At 34.4% G+C, this 23,172-nt stretch overlaps 1 pseudogene; it reads right to left on the bottom strand.

The window, feature by feature from the left end:
* Positions 1–7,201: 7,201 nt before the first annotated feature.
* Positions 7,202–10,467, bottom strand: LOC131636218 (protein FAR-RED IMPAIRED RESPONSE 1-like; annotated as a pseudogene).
* Positions 10,468–23,172: the final 12,705 nt, after the last annotated feature.

Here is a 23,172-nt window from a genome sequence, read left to right as displayed (position 1 = left end):
TTTATTGAAAGCTTCATAACTTTCATTCTTTGTAAATTTCATTGTATTGTAATTGTGCGTATCATCTTTTCAAGAAGCATTTTGTAAATACAAACCCTTTGTAAGATTAAGCAGGTTGGTTAAGAATCCATGGGGGATAAAGGTATAGTCAGGATCCTCGAGAAAACTTAGACGATTTGTCTTTGTGGTTGAAATCAAACGGTATTTGATTAGTAGATTAAGTCCTTGTTGATAAGGTAAAATCACCTGGGTAGAGTGAACTGAAGGTAGCCTAGTAAACGGTGAAACGGGATAAAATCTTGTGTTCTTTATCCTTCCTGCTATTTTTAGTTTGTGTTTTGGGTGGTTAAAAAGCGTTAAATCTTGAAACCCAGTTAAAAACCCATTTTTTGTATTTCATTGAACCTTTAATTGGCATCAGAGTGGTTCTGATATTGATTGCTATCAAAACACTTAACCGTGTCAGATAAAGATCCAATACTTGAAACACAATGGCATAAATTCCTCCAGCAAATACTAACAATGACAAAAATCATTTTGCTGGTAAACCTCTAATTTTTTATGGTGAAAAGTTTGATTATTGGAAGGATATAATAGAAAGTTTCTTCATGTTGATTTATGGGATATGGTAACAAATGGTTACACACATTATGTGAATGCCAATGGTGTATGCCAATGGTGTCAAACTCAATAGAAGTGCTATGAATGATCAACAAAAATGAGATAGCAAAAATCATCACACATCTAGAACCATTCTGTTGAACGACATCTCATATACTGACTATGAAAAGATAATAAATAGAGACTCTGCAAATTTTATATTTGATTCTCTCAGAATGATTCAAGAAGGAAATTAGCAAGTTAAAGAAACCTAGACCTTAGCCTTGATTCAAAATTATGAATCCTTCAAGATGAAATATGAAGAAACTATTAAGAGCATGTTCTCAAGGTTTCAAACTCTGGTAGCAGGACTTAAAGTTCTAAACAATGGGCACACTACTGCAGATCACGTAAAGAAAATCATCAGAAGTATTCCAATGAAATGGAGACCTATGGTGACTGCACTAAAAGGGTTTTCTTATGGACTGGTTTGATTTTGAACACCTCTAGGTCACGCTAATCGTCCGGGAGGTGCAGACTAGGTAGAATATATAGAAAAACAACCTAAGCAAAGGCTTCCAAGATTTAAGCTTAGCACATAGTTGAAATACCATCATGTAGGCTTAGGACCTCAGATGAAGCTGGGAGGGGGTAACTTTTAAATGCTTCAGGACGACCACCTTGAAGTCAGAGTAAGGCAGGCACATCCCTATCTTTATAAACAAACACTCATAAAGTGGGACTGCACAACCATATAAAATGTTGCATATCCTATTCTTGGGGTCCACTGGAAGAACCAAAAAAATTCTTAGGGGCACCGACCACAATGTCAACAACTTATATAGCTACCTCAGTGTTTAGGACAGACAGGGTACCCACCACCTCTACATCCACCCAGGCATACGTAATCGCGTTAGCCTGCTGCATCAACGTCACACCCTTCCGAGTGAGGTGGTAGATTTTAGAAGGTACCTCGGGCGTGATCCACAATACTACATTCTACCTACCCCAAAGATCCAAGTGAGTCTTCACTTTCGCATCCTCTAGTTTGGTCTCAAGTTGTTCTTCTCGTCCAGTCTTTTCTTTGGATCGACGATGTCGAACGATAATATGAGATTATTGTTGGTCAATCTCCTTACAACCAAAGTTTGGGGTGCCTTCCCTTCGAATGTATGGTTGGTATGTAACACCCTAATTCTCCAACGATAATTTAATAAAATTAGAGTAAATTATTTTTCATAATAAAATACAACAATTAGGATGTCACACATCACAACAAATAAAAACTAGTTCGAACATGCATACATAGATACATAACACATCATATGGATGAACCAGAAATAAATCAATAAATGTTCTCAACTTTAACTTCATTAATGCAGCGGAATAAACATTTATTCTCTTCAATTTTTTTAACAAAGTAATAACAACATTTATTCAATCAAAAAGGAGTTCTTATTACTCCAACAAAACCTCAAATTAAAATGTCAACATAATAAAGCAGACAAGCGTTCATCCCCATGGTGTTACGTATCAGAGCATAGGTGCCGACTCATAAAATAAGAAGGGCAACCTTTTCAGGACCTCGCTACCTCAGACAACTCCTGATAAACTACACGTTACCCACGTAGAGACAACATTCAAACAGTAAGGGTGAGATATCACAACAATATAACAATTTATATAATGGTAACTATGCAACAATATCTCATGCAAGCTATCACAATTAAAGCTTCACTAATTTATACCATCGTCAACAATTTACCTACACAACAATATACACAAACATACACAATTCATCATTCAAATCAACATATAATTCATGTCGCAACCACACAACTCAACATCATGTAAATCATTCACCTTCATGTTATGGGACTGACTCGAATCCATGCATGTGGTACCAACAGGGCATAAGCCCTCTTCGAAATTCCAAATACGGAAATAATAGGGCAAGAGCCCTCAACAACAAGGCATAAGCCCTCAACAATTTCCCAATCCAAGCCAACAACAAGGCATAAGCCTTCAACCATGAATGCATGCAACATCGATATGCAACAACATAATATACAATTCCAGAGCATGAGCTCTCAACATTCTGCCATTCCAGACCAACAAACAGCGACATCGTTATGCATTATATCATGCATTTTATTCAATCATCATTCCTGCAACTTCATCGTTAAAACATAACAAATACGCCTCACTTTGTACGACATTGACACGCGAGGCATAAGTCTCCTGCAGAAAAATATCGTTTTCAAATATCAAAATTATTATTAAATTAAATAAAATATTTTTAGCTTTCCAAGGGTTCAAACAGTGCATCAAACGAACATCCGAGTCAAAAGATATGAATTTTCAAAGTTTGGAAAAATTATCAGCTTCAATAAGGTAACCGGTTACCTCCAGACTGTTAACCGGTTACACTACAAAACAATAGTAAACCCCATCAAAAAAGTTCAGTGGTAACCGGTTACCTCAAGACTAGTAAGTTACTTCATCCAAATAAAGCCAAAATGTCCAGTTTTTACGCAGGGTAACCGTTTACCTCCATACTGGTAACCGGTTACCTATGTAGTAGAGGCCAAAAATTGTTAAATTTTCTGCTATGAAATTTTCTCCTCAAAACCCAAAAATTCAATTTGTGACCAAAATAAAACCAGTTCAAGCATACAATTCATAACACATACACTATATAATCCTAAACAAATTATCAGATCAATTTCATCAATTGTATTCGATTATATGGATTAATCTATGAACAACCTACACCAAAACTTAACATTCAACAATCCCCACATATCCACAACTATACCACCTATTAGAGAGTCAGAACCCCAACCTTACCTTAGATTGAGGATTCCCGAAGCTCTCTCGATGGATTCTTTCTCTCTTCTTTGCTCCAACTTCTAAGAGCACGATCGTTTTTACCAAATTTTACGATTGATTCTCTCTTCCTCTTTTTGACTAGAATAACCCTTAGACCCTTATTATGATAATCCCATAATGCCCTCACTAATTTCCTCATAAGCCAATTTAAATAATTCTTCTAATTCTAAATAATTATTTTCTAAATAATTATTTCTCACCACTTTATTTAATTAGGCTATTTTCCCCAAAAATCCGATTTTGATAATAACCTGTATACAACATCGGCAACAACAATAGTATCAAATAAATCACGAAAAGACCGATTAAAAATAATAAATAAAATATTCGGAGCATTACAGGTGAGTCCCAATTGATTTTGTCGTGCCAAGCCTGAGGATTTGATACCCAACTTATCAAAGTTGGTCGATGATGCCATGTAGATATTGTTTACGAGCATCATAGTCTAGATCTCAGCCCCGGTGGAATTTCTACACTTACTAGGGAACTTATATTTAAGCCCAAACGTCTATACTCTTTATGTGATGCCCTCAGGTCATTCTTCACGATGAGGACTAAACCAAGCCATAAGGAAAACACCAGATCCAATCTGAGGAAAACTCGCCCACTGGTCGGAGATCCTTCGGTACCTTTAAAAGAGCCCCAGTTATCGATCTGCGCCCGATGCTAACTATGAAATCGTCGTATCCCGACGATATTAACTACGAAATTGTCATATCTTCGAAGTCGCAATTTGAGCACTACATCGGTAATGAGAAGTATAAGCGACATTAGATTGGAAAATGAATTGTGAATCTTCGACATGATCTTCGAAGAAATTACCTTCTATATCTGGATCTAAATTCCTTCACTGTGTTGCTTTTGTGGAGTTCTCGAGGGAATCAGAGATGTGAGAATCCGATGTAGGAATGGCAACGGGGCGGGTCGGGAACAATTTTTACCTCCCCCAAACTCAAACCCGTCCTAAACGGGTTCGGGTATTCCCGCCTCACCATCATCCATTTAGTAAAATCAATTTTTTAATTAAAATATTTATTTATTTTTAAAAATAAAATTATATTATAAATAATGAAATAAAAGAATCTCAAAAAATTTCATACATACATTTCCATTATTTTAAATAATAAATAAAAAACAAATTATCAAAACATTGATCACATATTTAATATTCTAAATTATCAAAAATAAATAATAATGTACATAATCAAATAAACGGGACGAGTTTGGGGTGAGTATTAGTGTCTTCATTACCCGACCCGTCCCCATCTTTTGTAATCGGGGAAAACTCAAACCCGAACCCAAATCCAGTCAAAGTGGGTTTTCCCCGTCAACTTCGGGGCGGGTTCAGGTGGGTACCCACAAATATGAGTTTTATTGCCATGCTTAATATGATGAACTGTAGTTTAGATGATGATTGATTGAATCAACTGCGACATACCTCCTTGTTTGCTTTTAAACGCTCCTGATTTTGATATATTGGGAGGTTGCAATTAGGTAAATCAGAGATTTGGATCTGAAATTGTAAGAATCCAGATCTAAAACTTCTATGTTCACACGATATAGTGACAATCAGAGAATGTACCATGCTCTTGACATGTGAACTGATTTTATACTTGGGTCAACTAGAGTGGATTTGAGAAGAATTTGGTCTTAATCATTTGGGTCATTGGCTGACCCAGAATAGATTTACTCCCTCCGTCCAAATAAATGTCATATTTGTAAAATTATTTGTCCCAAAAATAAGAGTCACTTTTAATTTCCAATGCATTTTAAGATTTGATCTTCCAATTGAATTCCTACCTAATACTCTTAATTTACTATTTCTCTACCTTCCATTAATAATAATTAAAATACATCAGGATAATTTGTAAAATTATTATCTTCTCTTTCATTAATTTTTTTTAATCTATGTGAAAATATTTACTATAACACTTATTTTAGGATAGATGTAGTAATATTTATTAGATTTTTCTTTTTTATAAAATTGTTTTATTTTAAATTAATAAATATAAGAAAAAGATGTAGTAATATTTATTAGATTTTTTTTATAAAATTGTTTTATTTTAAATTAATAAATATAAGAAAAAATGTACATGTAAAATGGAATGGTTCAAATTAGAATGTCCACATCACTGTGTCAGTTAATAAAAAGAATTAAACATTAACCTTTAAAAAAAAATTGAGATAGAAGTATTGAAAAAATTAATTGAGAAAATGGGTCATGCCCTGACAGTGTAAAATATTTTTACACTGTCAACCAATCACCACCATGCATCCAATTAAAACATTCTTTTATTTTAAAAATACTTTAATGACATGACACATTCATGACTTCCTGGAATTGGATGACAGTGTAAAATTATTTTGGAAAATGATTAATAGTTCGAAATTTTTTTATACGAAAACCAACGAATTACGTGGCATTTTTACTCAATTGTGTTATTGTAACCGTCATTAACTTCGGTCAAATCAACAAGCTACAATTCCGTAAATTCAAAATAAAACTCTAAATCCATAATAAATTGTTAGAAAATGATTAACAGCTGTTCTCCTTTCTCACCGCTCATCCCATTCCACTTTCTTGAAATAAAGCCTTTTAAAATCACAATAAACATGAATTTTATTTCCAGATTTAGATCTTTAGATCCATATCATTTATGTGATGAAGATATGGTATTTTCAAAAGAGAAAACTTCATTGGTATCATTGAAACTTACCACTTCGTGGTGGTTGAAAACCACGCCACCCCGACGCCGGAGTATGCTGCCACTGAGTTGAGAAGCACCGTTGTAGCTTTGACCGAGTAATTTTCTCTCTTCCAATCCAAGATTTAATCTCATATATTTTCACAAGTGTGATTAAAGATGTAAATTATCTTTTAGACTACATCGGTATTGTGCTGGTTTGAACAATGATTGAATGTGGTTATATGTGCTATTTGGGCTCCCAGTCCCATACATGTCACACACTTTTAATATAAATTAGGTACTGCGTGTATTATAATATCAAATATAGCTTCCAATTGGTGTGACATAACTATTAAATTTTGAATTCTGTTGGTGTGACATTAGTTTTACAACTGACTTATGAGTTGCAATTTTTTTATGCAGATATGATATTGTAACAGGGACTAAGAAGAGGTTGATACCAACTGTAATTCTGTTTCATAGACTTTTTTTGGCTCTATGGTTCTCCAATACATAAAGGAATTATATTACATTGAAACAAGTAATTCAGATGGCTGCACTTAGAAGAAATGAAATTGACACCAAGAAGTATACTTTCTCATCATAATAAGGCTATTGAACTTGCTGCTAGCATTAGTTTCAAACATGTCTAATGTCACTGAAATTACAATGGCGTTTAGGACTCTCATTTGAAGTTCAAACTGATGTAAAAATGTGATTACATTATAGTTGGAGAGTACTGATTTTTTTCTACTTTATCAAATAAATTAGTATTGTTTATTAAAAGATATGGAATGTAGATGGGTGCTCTTTGACTTGTAATTGTATTGATGTCAAAAATTATACCATGTTTTGAATGCAACAAAACTTAAACCTCTCACACTAGAAAAACACAGTAGATGGAAAATGACATAACAGAACAAAACCTCAACCAAGAGAAGAAAGAAAACACAGTATATCATAAAAAGTACAAAAACTTAAAAAGTAATTATTCACTTCCAACTACAATGATGGTTCTTCATTCATTTGATGTTGTACCTACAAAAATATTACAAAGATTTTGAATGAAGGATTTTATATTAAAAATTTAATATATTGAAACAAAATAAACAATTAATACCTGTGAAAGTTCAAAATATGGTCCATTGGTATGAAACCTAAAACAGAATTATATTAAATGAGTTGTTTCTATATCATAAATGTTCAAGTAAGAGTAAAGAGTAATAAAATAAATTTTGATACCTGATTTATTTTATCAAGATGTTTTTGATTTAGACAAATAAGAGCTAAATTAGTCATAGTACTGTAACTATTCATCCATTTTGTATACTCAGTATTTCCTTGAATGCTTTCCTGTGTTCCAATTCCATCACCAAGTTGAGATGTGAAAAATACTTCAGGTTCTTTATCATGTATTCTGGATGTGGATATGCCCTACAATAAAAAAAAATCTTAAATTTGACATATCAACTATTACTATTATATCAGTAAACATTATAAATTTCATGCTCACCTCTTCTTGATCTTTATTTTTTTGCTGCATTTTTTAGTTTTTTTTGGTGCAAGCTTCTTCTTCACAATTTGATCAACTTTAGAAGTTTTTCTTTTTAAAGGAGGACGCCCTTTACTTCGAGTCACTGTTGGATCAAGAATAAAAGTCTGGTTTTGAGTTGGAGTATCTTCTTCTACAGTTCTAGGAGATGATTCTTTACACGCTAACTCAATTTTCAATTCTTTAATCCAATTCATCACTTTCAATAAATCATCTTCACTATTTATCTTTGTTGAAGCAACTTCATAAAAGGCATCACAAGCTATATCAACACGCTGCAATTCAGATTTTTTAGACATATTATCCAAACCACATTTAATAAGTGTATGGCTGCGATTTACATCCTTCCTCCATCGTGCCAAAATATAATTGTCAGGGATTGAATCTGTTTTTCCTCGGAGCTTAAGCACACAAAGGATGTGCTTGCATACAATACCTTTAAATTCAAACAAGCAACATGTGCATTTAAACAAGAAGTCTTTTTCATTGAAGAATACCATGAACCCAATGTCTTTCATCTTGTCGTGCACTTTCTTACTCTCTGTAACGCAAAATTTGGAATCTAATCCCTCCAATTTATCAAAACATGCATGGCAATACATCATCGAAGCAATTTCGAATTGAAATTCTTTGAACTTTGCATTGGTAAATGCTTTTTGGAATTGGACCTCAAAGCCAAAGTGACTTACACAAGCAATAATTGTATTAAATGACCTGAAATCAGCCATGCTCTCCTTTTCAATTTTATCTTTCAATGCATTATCGTATTGTTCAACAAATTGCTTCAATGTTGTCTTTGAGTTTACATATCCATCAAAAAATGAGTTCATACTTTCACTTCGTTGTGTAGTTGACATTCCAGCCCAAAATGTGTCCCTAACATATATAGGAACCCACCGATGCCGCTCTTCAAATAACGCTTTCAGTCATTCATTATCGTGTAGTTCATAATACACAACCATATGTTTCCACCTCATCATAAAATCACTTTTGCTTGTAGAATCATATACAATATCATGCAAAAGTGTTTTAATTGACTCATAATTGGAATATCTACCAAACTTTTCTGGAATTTTTTTCATTAAATGCCATAAGCACCATCGGTGTCGAGCCTTCGGAAAGACAGTCTTAATTGCATTCTTCATTGCTCTATCTTGATCAGTAATTATGGCATTTGGAGCACAACCGTGCATACACTCTAACCATGTTGAGAACAACCAAGTAAAAGTTTTAGTATCCTCATTAGACAATAGAGCACAACCTAACAACATAGATTGACCATGATGATTTACTCCAACAAAAGGAGCAAAAGGCATGTCATATTTATTTGTTAAGTAAGTGGTATCAAAAGTTATGACTTCGCCAAAATACTCATATGCAATCCTACATCTTGCATCAGCCCAAAACTACATTACGTAACCGACTTTCATCATCCACATCCATTACATAATAAAATTGATTATTTTGCTTTTGCTTTCTGATAAAATACTTTTGTATTGCTTCTGCATCACCTGTCCCAAGTCGTAGTCGTCTTACTTTGTCTATATAGTTTCTACAGTCTTTTTCTCCAAATGTAAGATTCTCATACCCATTCGCTTCAACAACTAAAGATCGAAAGTTTCTGCTTACATTAATTCCAGCTTGATCATTGAGTTCTAACCTTCTTCTCATCTGAGACCCCAAATTTTTGTTGGATCTAAAATATCGTGCTTTGCTTGGACTTAGTTCATGATTATGCTCAATAGCAACACTTGAAACTATAACTGCCCCGTTTAAATGAATATAAGCATTCAATCTCGCCTTACACTGTGTTTTTGTAATAGGATTGGGCTTCAATGGATTTTTTGATTGACTCACATACTTTCTTGCTCGACTACATGCCAAAGTAAAATATTTTTTTCCATCTTCTCCATTTTTTGAACTTATTTTAGCAATTCCAAAACCTATATGTCAAGCATAGTTCTTATAATACTCAGTAACTTCATCTTCAGAAGCAAATACCATACCAACACTAGGGATATCTTTTTCATATGTGTCATTTACTTCTAAACAATTAGTACCTTTTTGAGTTTCTTCATTTTTTTCCACTTCATCACAAATTTCAAATATTTCTTGCACTAATGCAACAAATTCAAAAAAAAAACTATGTTAATTGATTAAGACACCTAAGTAAATAGAACATCATTAAATTTATACAAAACTTTCAGGTAAATAAGTACACTAAATAGAAACGTAATGATAAAATACTTACTAATAGAAACGTAATGATAAAATACTTACTAGTAATTATTGAAATTGAAGCTAAAGCAGAGGTGATTAGGAGAAGCTAAAGATGCAGCTTTTCATCAATACAAAGGGATAAAGAATGAATATGAGAAATTATAAATGTAATTTTTCACAAAAGAATGAAGGAATAAAAAATGTTAGTTTACTGGAAATTGGAAAAAAAGCAAACCGTAAGCAGTGTGGCGGGAGTGGTATACGTGGGTTTTAATTCTATTAGAATTATGTTAAATATTAAATTTAATTTGTTTTCTAAAATGTAAAATAGTGGAATAAGTCATTGAACACGTGTTCGTGAAAATTCTTACAAAAAGTTGTCGTACTATTTAGCAGCTCTGAACTATTTTACACTGTCAGTGCACTACCTTTTAACTCAAATTAATTTTATTATTGTATTATAAAAGAGGCGGCTTCTAGAGTAAGGGCCCCAACATATCCCTCACCTTGAACCATCCGTAAGAGCCGTCAGATTATAAGTTCTATTGAATCTTACAATGTACTCTTCATATGATATTTTTTTAGAAATTCTCTCTCTATTATCTATCTCCTTTCCACACCTTCTTGCAATTTTAGTGATGGAAGAAATTGAATTCAGAATCTAAGAAAGAAGTCATTTTTAAGAGTGGAACAAATCTTCTTCAAATATTTTTCTTTTCTTTGAAATCAAAATGGTTTAAAACTAATGGATCTTGATCCTTTGATATTATTGATTGGGGTCAACTTCTTAATTTCTAAATTTATTTTTTATTCGTACATACGTTTTCTTCACTTTTCAAAAATTAGACTTTTGAAAAGTTCCGTGACACCACAATGAGATTTTTATCACATACCGTCACCACACTCCCACAAATATTTCATTACATATGTAAAAAGTGTGTCATAGGTAGATACTTGGCACCAATAACATGTTTACAAAATATAAAAAGTGTTTATAAAGCTTATAAAAGAAACTGAGATGGTATTTTGCAATTACATAACAGAATACAATAATTTAGTAAGTAAATCGATAAAATATGATATCGTGATATATCGAAACCTTTTTATTAATGAAAGTTACTTTTTGTTTGTGTAAAATAACATTAAAACGATGCATATTTCCAGCAGACCTGCCTCATATATAAGAAAATATACATAATTTTTTATTTTAGTTTTTTTTATAAAAAATCCACAGCTGATAAGATGTATTAACTGTTAAATTAATGTTGATTATAATTTTCTAATTTAGTACTAAGTGATTGTGGGAGGATATAATTCATTTATTTGAAATATGATTTTAAGAGTAATGCTAACTTGTATTTTAAAGGCGCTAGTTAAGAGATAAAAATAAAAATATTTTTTTTAAAATTGTGTATTAATTTTATTAGTTGATAAATTATTTTTTACTGTCTTTTTCGACACAATTTTTTATTTTTAAATTTTCTAATATGAACTTTTATACACAAGTTAGCATTATTTTAAAATAAGTTATTTTGTAATATTAAATTATAAAATATAAATAATAATAATTTTAAATTTATAATAAAAGTAAGTAATGGAATCACAACAATTGATTATTTCAAAATTAAAATTACATTTTAAAATTCAACAAAATCATAATAGAGTTATATGAAATAGGATTGTATCATCCACTTGTACTTTGAGAACTATATGTAAATAAGTTTAATTAAGTTTTTATAATATCTTTAATATACTAAAACAGAATACATGTTTAGGCGCCAACTTTAAACCAAAATCCCGCCTAAACACGTGCATCGCACGGGGTAAAGTACTAGTTAAATTATAAAATATAAATAGTAACAATTTTAAATTTATAATGAAAGTAAGTAATGAAATCAAAACGATGGATTATGATTTTTTCTAAATTAAAATTATATTTTGAAACTTCAACAAAATTATTATATAGTATAATTTAAACCGATTATAAAATTTATTACATTTTAACTCATTTGAAGCAAATATATTTTTTCATGGAATGGTATGACATGACCTATCATTATTGTATTAAGATTAGAATTGGATAAAATAAAAATTTGTCATTTATTATAATGAATTGCTTAGTCCTTTAATTAAATTCTAAATGTGAATTAAAAACTCAATTTAAAAATAAAATTAAAATCAGGTTTTTAAAATAGGAATATAGGTGAATTCCTTTAGTGGTGCGTGTAAGGATAGGGCCACCGTAATAATTTAATTGGATCTCCTGTTAAATTGAGAAGTTAAAATATATAATTATAAATAGTGTAATGTAATTTCCTAATTAAAATAAAGGATTTAAGTTTTTGAAAACTCTTTCCTTCTCTGCATAAATTTAAAAACCAGTATATCTTAATAAGTCATTGAAGCTTTTGATCTTGAAAACTTTTTTTTATTAAAGAGAGGGCCTAAGCCTCACATATTGAGGTGCCTCCTTGTAAATAACTAACTTCCTATCAATGAGACTGTGCTTTGCCAAACAGTCTGCAGAAGAATTAGCTTGCCGATAGACATGCGAAATTACCACCACTTCTAAGGTTGATATAATCTCCGAAATTCGCCGCAGAATAGCAACACACTCCACCATACCCACCTTTTCTTCTTTGATAGCTTTAACAACAATCATAAAGTCGACGTTAATTTCCACTTGCGCATATCGTAATTTTTTCACAAGGTGTAAACCTTCTAATACTCCCCAGAATTCAGCAACATGAGCACTACAATTTCCCACAAATTTGGAGAAGCCTCCTTTCCAAGTGCCCTCATGATCCCTTAGAACACCGCCACATCCAGCATTGTTATCAGAGTTACTAGCACCATCAGTATTCAATTTGATCATACTTTTAGTGGGAGGTTTCCAAGAAATAAAATTCTTATCACTATCATCAATTCTAATTGTTTTGAAGAGACTTACAGCTTGCGAATATTCTTCTCCTCTCCTCAAAATGTGAACAATAGGATCTAAAGGTCTCTTGTAATCCTCATTATGTTCTTCAAGATTACGCCACGTTCAAAGTGCATGGCAAGCGGTAATCCAAAAATTGCTCCAGTTCGAGTTAGCATTGCCACGGTAATTTAGATTCATCTTGATCCACTTATCTTGGTCAACTGTAAAAAATTCCACAAAAATATCACTAGGAACCACATTCTTCCAAGTCTGAGCACAAATGGAACAATCCTTCAAAGCATGCATGGTAGTCTCACAAGTGTTTCCGCAAAGATTACAACCCGAGCTTCCAAGACCCTTTTTACTCTTACTGAGATTTGTTAATAGTCGATCATGTTTGAGTAGCTATAAAAAGCTTTTACACCTCTCCGGCACCGACGCTTTCCAAATCCTATTCTAATCTCCATCAACCTTCTCGTTATTATTGCCATTAATCTCCTTGTACATTTCCTTGATCGGAAATTCCTCCTTGCCGGTACCTGCAAAATAAAAAACGTCAGCGGTTGATTCCATGCTAGGGGGCACGCAGGCTGTGATTTTCTCCCTCCAATGATTCGGCAACCAACTATTCAAAATCGCAAGGTTCCATTCTCCATCCTCGTTAACAAGCTCACTAACTGTAGCTTCCTTTAGATGAGTTGGGATGGCCATATTCTCATTACACAGCCTGATATCACACCCTAACAAAAAGTTGTTCACTATAGGGAATAACTGGAATAGTTGGAAGCAATCTAATATCTCTTATCCTAGCATGTTAGAGGCTGATATTGTAAAATTGAATACTAAGGTGTGCAAGGAGGAAGTCAAGAAAGCGGTTTTTGACATGAAACCGTGGAAGGCTCCTGGTCCAGACAGTTTTCCTGCGGGATTTATAAAAAATCTTGGGAGATTGTTGGTGATAGTGTTTGTGAATTTGTGAGTAAAATGTGGGAGAACCCTAGTGAGATTGGGCTTGTGAACAAAACTGATATTTGTCTTATCCCTAAAATAGAGAATCTGAGTCCGGGGTCTCAATTTCGACCAATTTCGCTGTCCAATACTATTTATAAAGTCTTAAGCAAGATTGTGGTTGGAAGGCTTAAGAGTCACATGAATAAGTTGATTTCTCCATACCAAACAAGATTTGTCCCTGGGAGACTTATTCATGAAAATATTATGATAGCCAAGGAGGCTATGCACATAATGGAGAATATGAAAGGGAAAAATGGAGCTTTTGCGATTAAAGTTGATCTGTCTAAAGCCAATGATAAGCTGAGCTGGGATTTTATTTGGCAAACCTTGAGAGAAATTAAAATTCCGGACAACATGTTGAATGTAATAATGCACTCAGTTTCAAGTGTTGAAACAAACGTGAATTGGAACGGAAGCTGGAATGATTTCTTCAGGCCGCAAAGAGGTATTCGCCAGGGTGATCCAATTTCTTCGTATTTGTTCGTGATGTGTATGAATAAATTGTCTCACTTAATTGAGGAAGAGGTTATGAGTAAAAGATGGAAATATTTGAAGCTAGGAAAACAAGGCATTATGGTGTCGCACCTTATGTTTGTCGACGACTTACTTATCTTTGGAGAGGCTTCTGAAGATCAGATTACGTGTGTTATGGAAACTCTTGAAAAATTCGGTTATATGTCTGGTCAGGAAATTAGCCAAGAAAAGACAAGTATGCTGTTTTCTAAAAATGTTCATCGGAGTGTGCAAGCGAAAAATCCAGCATTTTACCAAGTTCAGGAGGGTGAAAAGTTTTGGCAGGTACTTGGGAGTTCCGCTAAATGGAAAGAAGCTCAACAAAAGTAATTGTCAGTATATTGTGGATCAAGTTTCTACGAAGCTAAATGGTTGGAAGAAGAATAGTCAGGCTTTGGCCGGAAGAATCACATTGGCTAAAAGTGTAACCGAAGCAATCCCGTTATACCCAATGATGACATGTAAGTTACCTAAATCTTGTATCGATACCATTGAAAGATTGCAGAGGAAATTTGTTTGGGGTGAAACAGATGGAAACCGGAAGATCCACGCAGTGGCCTGGGACACGGTTAAGCTGCCGAAAGATTTAGGAGGCACGGGATTAAGATATTTGAATGTTTTGAACCAAGTGTGCTTGATGAAGATTGGATGGCATATGTACAATAAATCCAGTGACTTATGGTGCACAGTTTTGAGACGTAAATACAATATCCATGACAGTAAGGATATACTAAGAATCAAACTAAATGCTTCAAGTCTTTGGAAGGATATGGTTAAAACACTCCCCAACATGATGAATACAGAAGGTTGGGTGGTGGAAGATGGAAAGAATATTAGGGCTTGGGATGATAATTGATCTTGAAAACTTTAACTCTAAGTATGGGTGTGCAAAATATCCGGTTTTGATGTCCAAATCCATAATCAAACCTAAACCACTTTTAAATATCCGGATATAATTGAATGGTTATTAACCGGTTTAGTTATTAATGGTTTGGTTATCCATTCATATAATCCGGATATAATTAAATGGTTATTAACCGGTTAAATTATTTTGGATTCAGTTATAATCCGGTTATTATCCAAATCCAAATATTTTAATTGTCAAAATATTATTTTTTTTTTTTGAAAAAAAATATTTTCAGAAAAAATAATTTTCAAAATTGGTTTTTTTAAAAAAAATCGGTTATATAATCATAACCAAATTTATAACCAGTTTTATAACCAGTTTTGATTAAAATGTGGTTATGGTTATAAATCTAAACCATTTAAATGATTTTACAATGATTATGGTTTGGTTTTTGAAAATAACAAACCATGCCCACCCCTAATTCTAAGAAAATAGAGAGAGAGAAAATGGATGGTTAATTTTCTTCTGTGTGTATTTAATTGTTTGCATGTTTTTGGTTTGCATCCAGGTATGGATTTATTTTGAGTATTTAGACTATGCATATGGATTGATTTTGCTTCTACTACTTGTCATTGTTTTTCTTAAAAATAAGATATTAACATTCAATTCAAGTCAAATATTATCTATAAGTTTGAATATTAAATTTGATCGAATATAATTCAAACTGTAAACACCTATACCATTGGCTTATGACAGATTAACACCGAGATTCATATCTAACCATTTAATGAAACAATACAAGAAATTTACACCATATAATAGATTTATAAACTCAAATAAAGACACAATCATAACTAATAATCAAAATTCAGTATCACCAGTATTTAAACTCAATTTAAATCAAATGTAAGAAGACCAAAATGTTCAACGACAGAAAAATACAGTGGCATTGACTATAAGTCAGATGCATTGCCAGTTTTTTGAGCTTTCATTGTAACATTCGTTACAGAAACTGTTTGTCGCCTACTACATCTGCTACTTCAAAATGCGACACGCGGGGTTTGGTGTAACCTCTTATGGGTTGCTATACCGAGACCAACACGTGCGACATCACCGATTTTGCTAAATAGTAAGGCAACACTTAACGTTACCACTAAAATCATTTAGAACTTCAATACAAAACATTACCGATAACAAAGGTTACTACCTTACCAAGTTCCATTTGGATATATTCATATTGTACCAAGCTAACACAAAACTCAACTCAATTATCAAATGATGTTCACAAGTAACTTTGAATTGAAGCTCAATTTTAAAGTAATCATGAACTATCAACTATTAATCCTGATTTTCAGTCATTTTCCATTTGTTTATAATGGAACTCATATTTGTACATTCCAATCATGTTTCAAATATCATGTTTTATATTTACTTAATCTAAAAAACATGATATCAGATTATAAAATGTAACCATAGCACTTATAAATGGCTAGATTTGAACTCAAAAACAAAATGCCTCTTAACCGATTTTTATGTTTCTTCAGCTATTTTTATGCTTGTTGGTTGACATATATTTTTATGCTTGTTGGCTGACAGATATTTTTATGCTTTTTCGTCTTTCTTGATGCAACTTCCTGACATTATGATTTGAATACATCCTGCATTTTGGGAAACATAGGTCAACTCATCCTTAAATGCAAGCTGTCAAGATTATAGTTACTTTATGGAGGGTTTCAAACCTTGAAATCAAAAGTTCTATTGGAGCTAATAGTCCTTATCTAGGATGATTATCTTTTAATTTCTAAACTATAGATATAGATTTAGAGCTAACATTCACTGTGGGTATATGAATTTAATACTTTCGTGTTTGAGCGGCGCGCGAGAGATCGCCGACGCGAGAATACGGATGTTCTCAGGACTTTGTATTAGAGATAACCTTGGTTGTGAGTTGATCTCGTATGTGCTCTAGAGATGGACACTGATGTGAGAAATACGTGATGACATAGACGAGTATCGTAGGTTGAGTATAATTGGTCAACAAGTTTAAGTTTGTGATAAGTAGACTGTATGCAAAGCTTGACAAATCTTATCTTTTCGAAGAATGAATTCTTTTTGTGTTAATAATTACTTTTCTATTTTTATATTTTTGTTCATTCAAACCCGAGTTCGAAACCGTAGAAACCGTTGAATGACATTCTAACGACCATCTCTGTGGACATGATAAATCCCGGATAAATATTTCTAAATCTTTTGTTGCTTGCCGCTATGGCTGCTTCAACAAGGACTAAACCAAGCGATAAGGAAAACACCAGATCCAATCTGAGGAAAACTCGCCCACTGGTCGGAGATCCTTTAGTACCATTAGAGGGAGCCTCGATTCTTGATTTGCGCCTGATGCTAACTATAAAATCATCGTATCTCGACAATATTAACTACGAAATTGTCATATATTCGACGTTGCCATTTGAGCACTACTTCGGTAATGAGAAGTATAGGCGGCATTAGATTGGAAAATGAACTATGAACCTTCGACATGATCTTCGAAGAAATTGCTTTCTATATCTGGATCTAAATTCCTTCATTGTGTTGCTTTTGTGGAGTTCTCGAGGGAATAAGAGATGTGAGAATCCGATGAACTGTAGTTTAGATAATGATTGATTGAATCAACTTTGACATACCGCCTTGTCTGCTTCTAAACGCTCCTGATTTTGATATATGGGGAAGTTGCAATTAGGTAAATCAGAGATTTGGATATGAAATTGTAAGAATCCAGATCTAAAACTTCTATGTTCGCACGATATAGTTGGAAAGCGAACGCAAATTCATTAAAATCGTATGAATCAGAAGTTGATTCCCATAGACATCGTCATTGTTCCGTCTAGTAACCAAAAATAGATAGAATTGGAAAACTAATGATCTCTAATGGCGGCTCTGATTTCTTTTAAGGTGTCGCGGGATGGATCTGCATTGTTAGCATTCCAACGTCTAAGTTAGTTCAAGATTCAAGTTGACTATAGTAAAAAGTGAAGATCAGAGAATGTATCATGCTCTTGACCTGTGAACTGATTTTATACTTTGGGTCAACTGGATTGGATTTGAGATGAATTTGGTCTTAATCAATTGGGTCATTGGCCGACCCAAAATAAATTTACTGCATCCGTCCCAAAATAAATGTCATATTTGTAAAATTATTTGTCCCAAAATAAGAGTCGCTTTTAATTTTCAATGCATTTTAAGATTTGATCTTCCAATTAAATCCCTACCTAATACCCTTAATTTACTATTTCTCTACCTTCCATTAATAATTAAAATACACCAATAGCTAGTAAGGATAGTTTGTAAAATTATTATCTTCTCTTTTATTAATTTTTTTAATCTATATAAAAATGTCTACTATAACACTTATTTTAAAACGGATTTAGTAATATTTATTAGATTTTTTTAATTATTTTATTTTAAATCAATAAATATAAGAAAAAAGTTTCATGTAAAATGGAATGGGTCAAATTACAATATCCACGTCATTGTGTCAGAAAATAAAAACAATTAAATATTAATCTTTAAAAAAATGTGAAAAAAAATCCAAATAACCATGTTTAATAATTAATTTACACCAAAAACCATGTTTTCGGCAAAATTACGTATATGACCAGGTTTCAGAGGTGGTCTCCACATAGGAGTCACCTCTGGTGGCGCCAATGAACAATTTTCCTTAACCTATGCGCCACCCAGGGTGGCGCCAATGTTCATTTTCTTCAAACAAGCCACCTAGGGTGGCGCCAATGTGTTGGTTTTTTTTTTTAATATTTTTTTTTTGTTTTTTTTAATTGTTTCTATATATATATTTTTTTGAATGTGCATTTTTTTGTTTTTTTAATTGTTTCTATATATATATATTAATTATAATTTGTTTTTGATTTTTTTTTTAAATTGTTTTTACATAATTAAAAAAAACAATTAAATAAATAATTAGACACGTAGTGTTTAATGATATAATTAAGGAAGAAACAGTACAAATACGAGAAATGCAGAAACAACATTACAAATACGGAAAGTACGAGACAAACATTACAAATACGAAAAAAAAGAGAATATTTTTAAAACATGGATATTATGCTATTCATGACCCCTCGGACCATGACCCCTCCGACCATGACCCCTCCGACCCGGACCATGACCCCTCTGACCGCCAGTTCCGCAATCTGGAACTGTTCGAATCCGGTTGGAAGGATCTCGACGACCCACTTCTCCACGACCCCCCTATTCCTTGGCTGTTCTTGTTGTGTCTGGGTAGGTGAGCCTCGGATTAGCCCCTCCATGCGCTCGTTGGACAAGTATTCTTGTATGCTGCTGTCAAATAGTCGGGTCCCCATGCCCTCAAAGATTGGTCTTAGCGGTGGAGTTGCGTCATATGGTCGGTAAAACCCAGCGCTTGATTGGCCTTGGAAAAATGGCATTGTTTGTTGGGGTGTGGTGTACCCATATTGTTGGTGTTGTGAAAGTTGGGGTGTGGAGTAGCCAGGTTGTTGGTATTGTGACGATTGAGTGATCATTTGCTCGTTTGGGTCGTATTCCTCATCTAGACCCATGTCAGGGCTGGGTTGCCTATTGGAGTTGGAGGGGCCGGCGTCGCCGTGTTGTTGGGTGAAGCCCCATGATTGTTGTTGGATGGGTTGCCTAGTGGAGGTGGAGGGGCCGGCGTCGTAGTGTTGTTGGGTGAAGCCCCATGATTGTTGTTGGACGGGTAGCCTAGTGGAGGGGTCGGCGTCATGGAGTTGTTGGGTGAAGCCCCATGATTGTTGTTGGATGGGTTGACTTTGGTAGGGCGTTGTTGGTGTTGTTTGATATTCTTCGTGGTAAGGTTGTTCGGAGGTTTGGCGTTGTTGGTGTTGTTGGCATTGTTGGCGTTGTTGGCGTTGTTGGGGTGGTTGTTGGGGTGGTTGTTGGGGTGGTTGTTGGTTGTATTGATGTTGGCGGGGGTCGTGTAGGTAGTAGGGGTCGGACACATACATATTGGGAGTTGTGACTGTTCTAAACCAAGCAACGTAGTCCGCGGTTGGAAACATGGGGAGTTGGGCAACAGGGAATTGTAGTAGACGGCTGCGACGCTGCTTCCACATCTCACAAAGTTCAGGTGAGAATGTACGATAATCTGTGTGATCCCATTGTTGATTGACTCTTTTAAGATGCCAGCGACCCAAATCAGTGGGGGGATCCGGGATTGGTTGATGCATGCCAAATTGTAGTCTCACACGGTCAGATTGGTGCATCTCCATGATGTTGAACCTTATTATAGGTGTCACTGCAGTCCAAACTTCTTGGTCACTCTCGTTTGGCTCATGGTCTAGCATCAAGTATGGTCTCCAATTAAACTGCGTAGGAGAAAAAAAAAGATATTATTAAAAAAGATGATGGATTGTAATACATCTATATGATCATATATAAGTTTAGTGGTAATACATCTTCAGCTCGGAGGTGATCCAATAGGTCCCGATACAAAATAACACTCCCCCTCGGATTCTTACTGTAATCCAATTTAGGACCACATAACCTAAAAAAAAGGAGCAAACATGTCATTTCAGATTTTTATGTAAAAAATAGTTAGCATTCAAGGGATAGCGTTGAAAAAGACGTACCTTGTTGCATAAGGGAGCATGTAGTTGTTCCTGCCTGCAGGGGATAGCGTAGGAAGTCTCCACCAACCCCATACTTGTAGGAGGAACGCACATCCATAGAAGGTGCACTTGTCGGCAACCGCGTTCTTACAAAGCGATTGGTATAACATCGCCAAAACGGCAGACCCCCAACTATATTTCCTAATCTTGCTAATACTATCAAATTTACTTAAATAAAAAAAGTTGACAGTGTTACCTGTCGACTCCGGGAATAAAAGGTTACCAAACATCAGCATTATATAGACCTTAGTCATTAACCAAACATACTCCTCGGTAGAGTTGTCGCTCAAGACGAGTTCATCATAATAAGCTCTAAGGGAGGCCAGACTGATACCTTGGCCTCTTGAACCTTGAGTGGGCACAACTAGATCTCTTCCCAACACTCTCTCACACAGTGAATTAGCATGTTAAACAGATCCATTAACAGTCTTGCCATCAATGGGCAGACCAATCAACATATAAACATCCTCTAGAGTAACCGTACACTCACCTATTGGAAGATGAAACGTGTGGGTTTCAGGCCTCCATCGCTCTTGTAAGGCAAGGATGAATTTTCTGTCTATGGTGTTGTTGTGCATTTTTATGATATGTCCGAAGCCACATGCTTGTAGATTCGGAATAATCCTCTCGTCGGGTTCAACATAAGCGTGAGAACATGTACGGAATCGGTCAACAACCTAAGAACCACAAATAAATCGATTAAACTGGATATCATATACGCATAGATGTTTAGAAATAAATAAGTATGAACTTACATATGTCTCCAAGTTCGCTCTAGTTCCTCTGTGAGTTTCACCCATGGTAAGAAGTTGTTGAGCCATTTTCAAGAACTCAGAAACTTTTCTGCGGATTTGAAAATGCAAAGTGTTTTTTGAAATAACAGATGAAATGTTGGTGAAAAGAGAGTATTCTATGAGAGTATTTATAGAGGGGGTGGTGGTTGCTGATGTTTAGTGCATGATAGCCAAGTGGTGAGCATGCATGTGATACAGATCTCAAAGTGATAAAGATGGGTTCACATGCATTCTATGTTTTTGGCAGAATAGACTAGGCCTGCATCCCGTGTTCTGTGCTGAATTGACCATGCATTATTTGTTTTTGGCAGAATAGACTAGGCCTGCATCCCGTGTTTTGTGCTGAATTGTCTAAGCATGCATGCATACAGTATTTTGTTACTGGTAGATCACATGCTGGCAGATTAGTCTAGGGTTTTGGCAGTGGAGACCACTTAACAAAATTAGGGGAAAAAAAAAAGAAAAAGAAAAGACACTAATGCGCCACCCCAAGTGGCGCCACCCTGCTAAAAAAGACACTAATGCGCCACCTGGGGTGGCGCCTACATTCATCTGTTTTTTTTTTCAAAATTTAGGGTTAGGGTTTTCTTTGTTATTTTTTTTAATTTTAGGGTTTAGGGTTTTCTTGTTGCTGTTTCACCGAAAATAATTAGTGCACAATATTCACATGTGATTGTACAGTGTGCACTGCTCAGTATGGTTGTGTTTGGTCAAGTCGACCGAGCAGCAGTTCATCAGTGTCATGCATACCTAAAATCAACTCAGTACGTTTGTGACGATACAGGCATTCATTTTCCATCAACTTTATTCGCATGTGATTGTACAATATGCACTGCTCAGTATGGTTGTGTCTGGTCAAGTCGACTGTGCAGTAGTTCACCAGTGTCATGCATACCTCAAATCAACTCAGTAAGTTTGTGACGATAAAAGCATACCTCTAATGTGAAAAATAACACAACTCATTACACATCTCATTACACATCTGAAATAACACTCTCTACCCACTAAACAATGGCCCCTCCACAATACATTATCAACACTCATGTTTTTGGCGAGACATATGACAACGAAGAAGTTGGTTTTCTGTTTAGAAACACTGAGGTTAAACGATTTTGTTTAATTAGAAAAGCAAATTTCAGTTACTTCAAAGGGAGATTAGAGACGAAGCTTGCAATGGGTGGTTTATCCCAAATTTTTTACCAATATCAATTTCTTCGTGGGGACAACCCGGTCAAGTTTATCCAAGTTGAGATCAAATATGATGAAGACATGCAGAATATGTTCGCCAATCATGAGTATTCTGGTTACGACTGCATAGAACTGTATGTTACTCTACCAGAAGTTCAACCCACACAAATGGTTGAGTCACAAGTGATTGATGTACTTGAAGACGAGCAAGCAGAGGTCGACGTTGTAGATGAAGAAGAAGAAGCACCGGAAATAGAAGTTGATAACTTG

The sequence above is a fragment of the Vicia villosa genome, unplaced genomic scaffold, assembly GCF_029867415.1.
Source record: "Vicia villosa cultivar HV-30 ecotype Madison, WI unplaced genomic scaffold, Vvil1.0 ctg.001670F_1_1, whole genome shotgun sequence".
NCBI lineage: Eukaryota > Viridiplantae > Streptophyta > Magnoliopsida > Fabales > Fabaceae > Vicia > Vicia villosa.
Note: the sequence above shows the minus strand (reverse complement) of the source record. Positions and strands in the feature narration are given on the sequence as shown.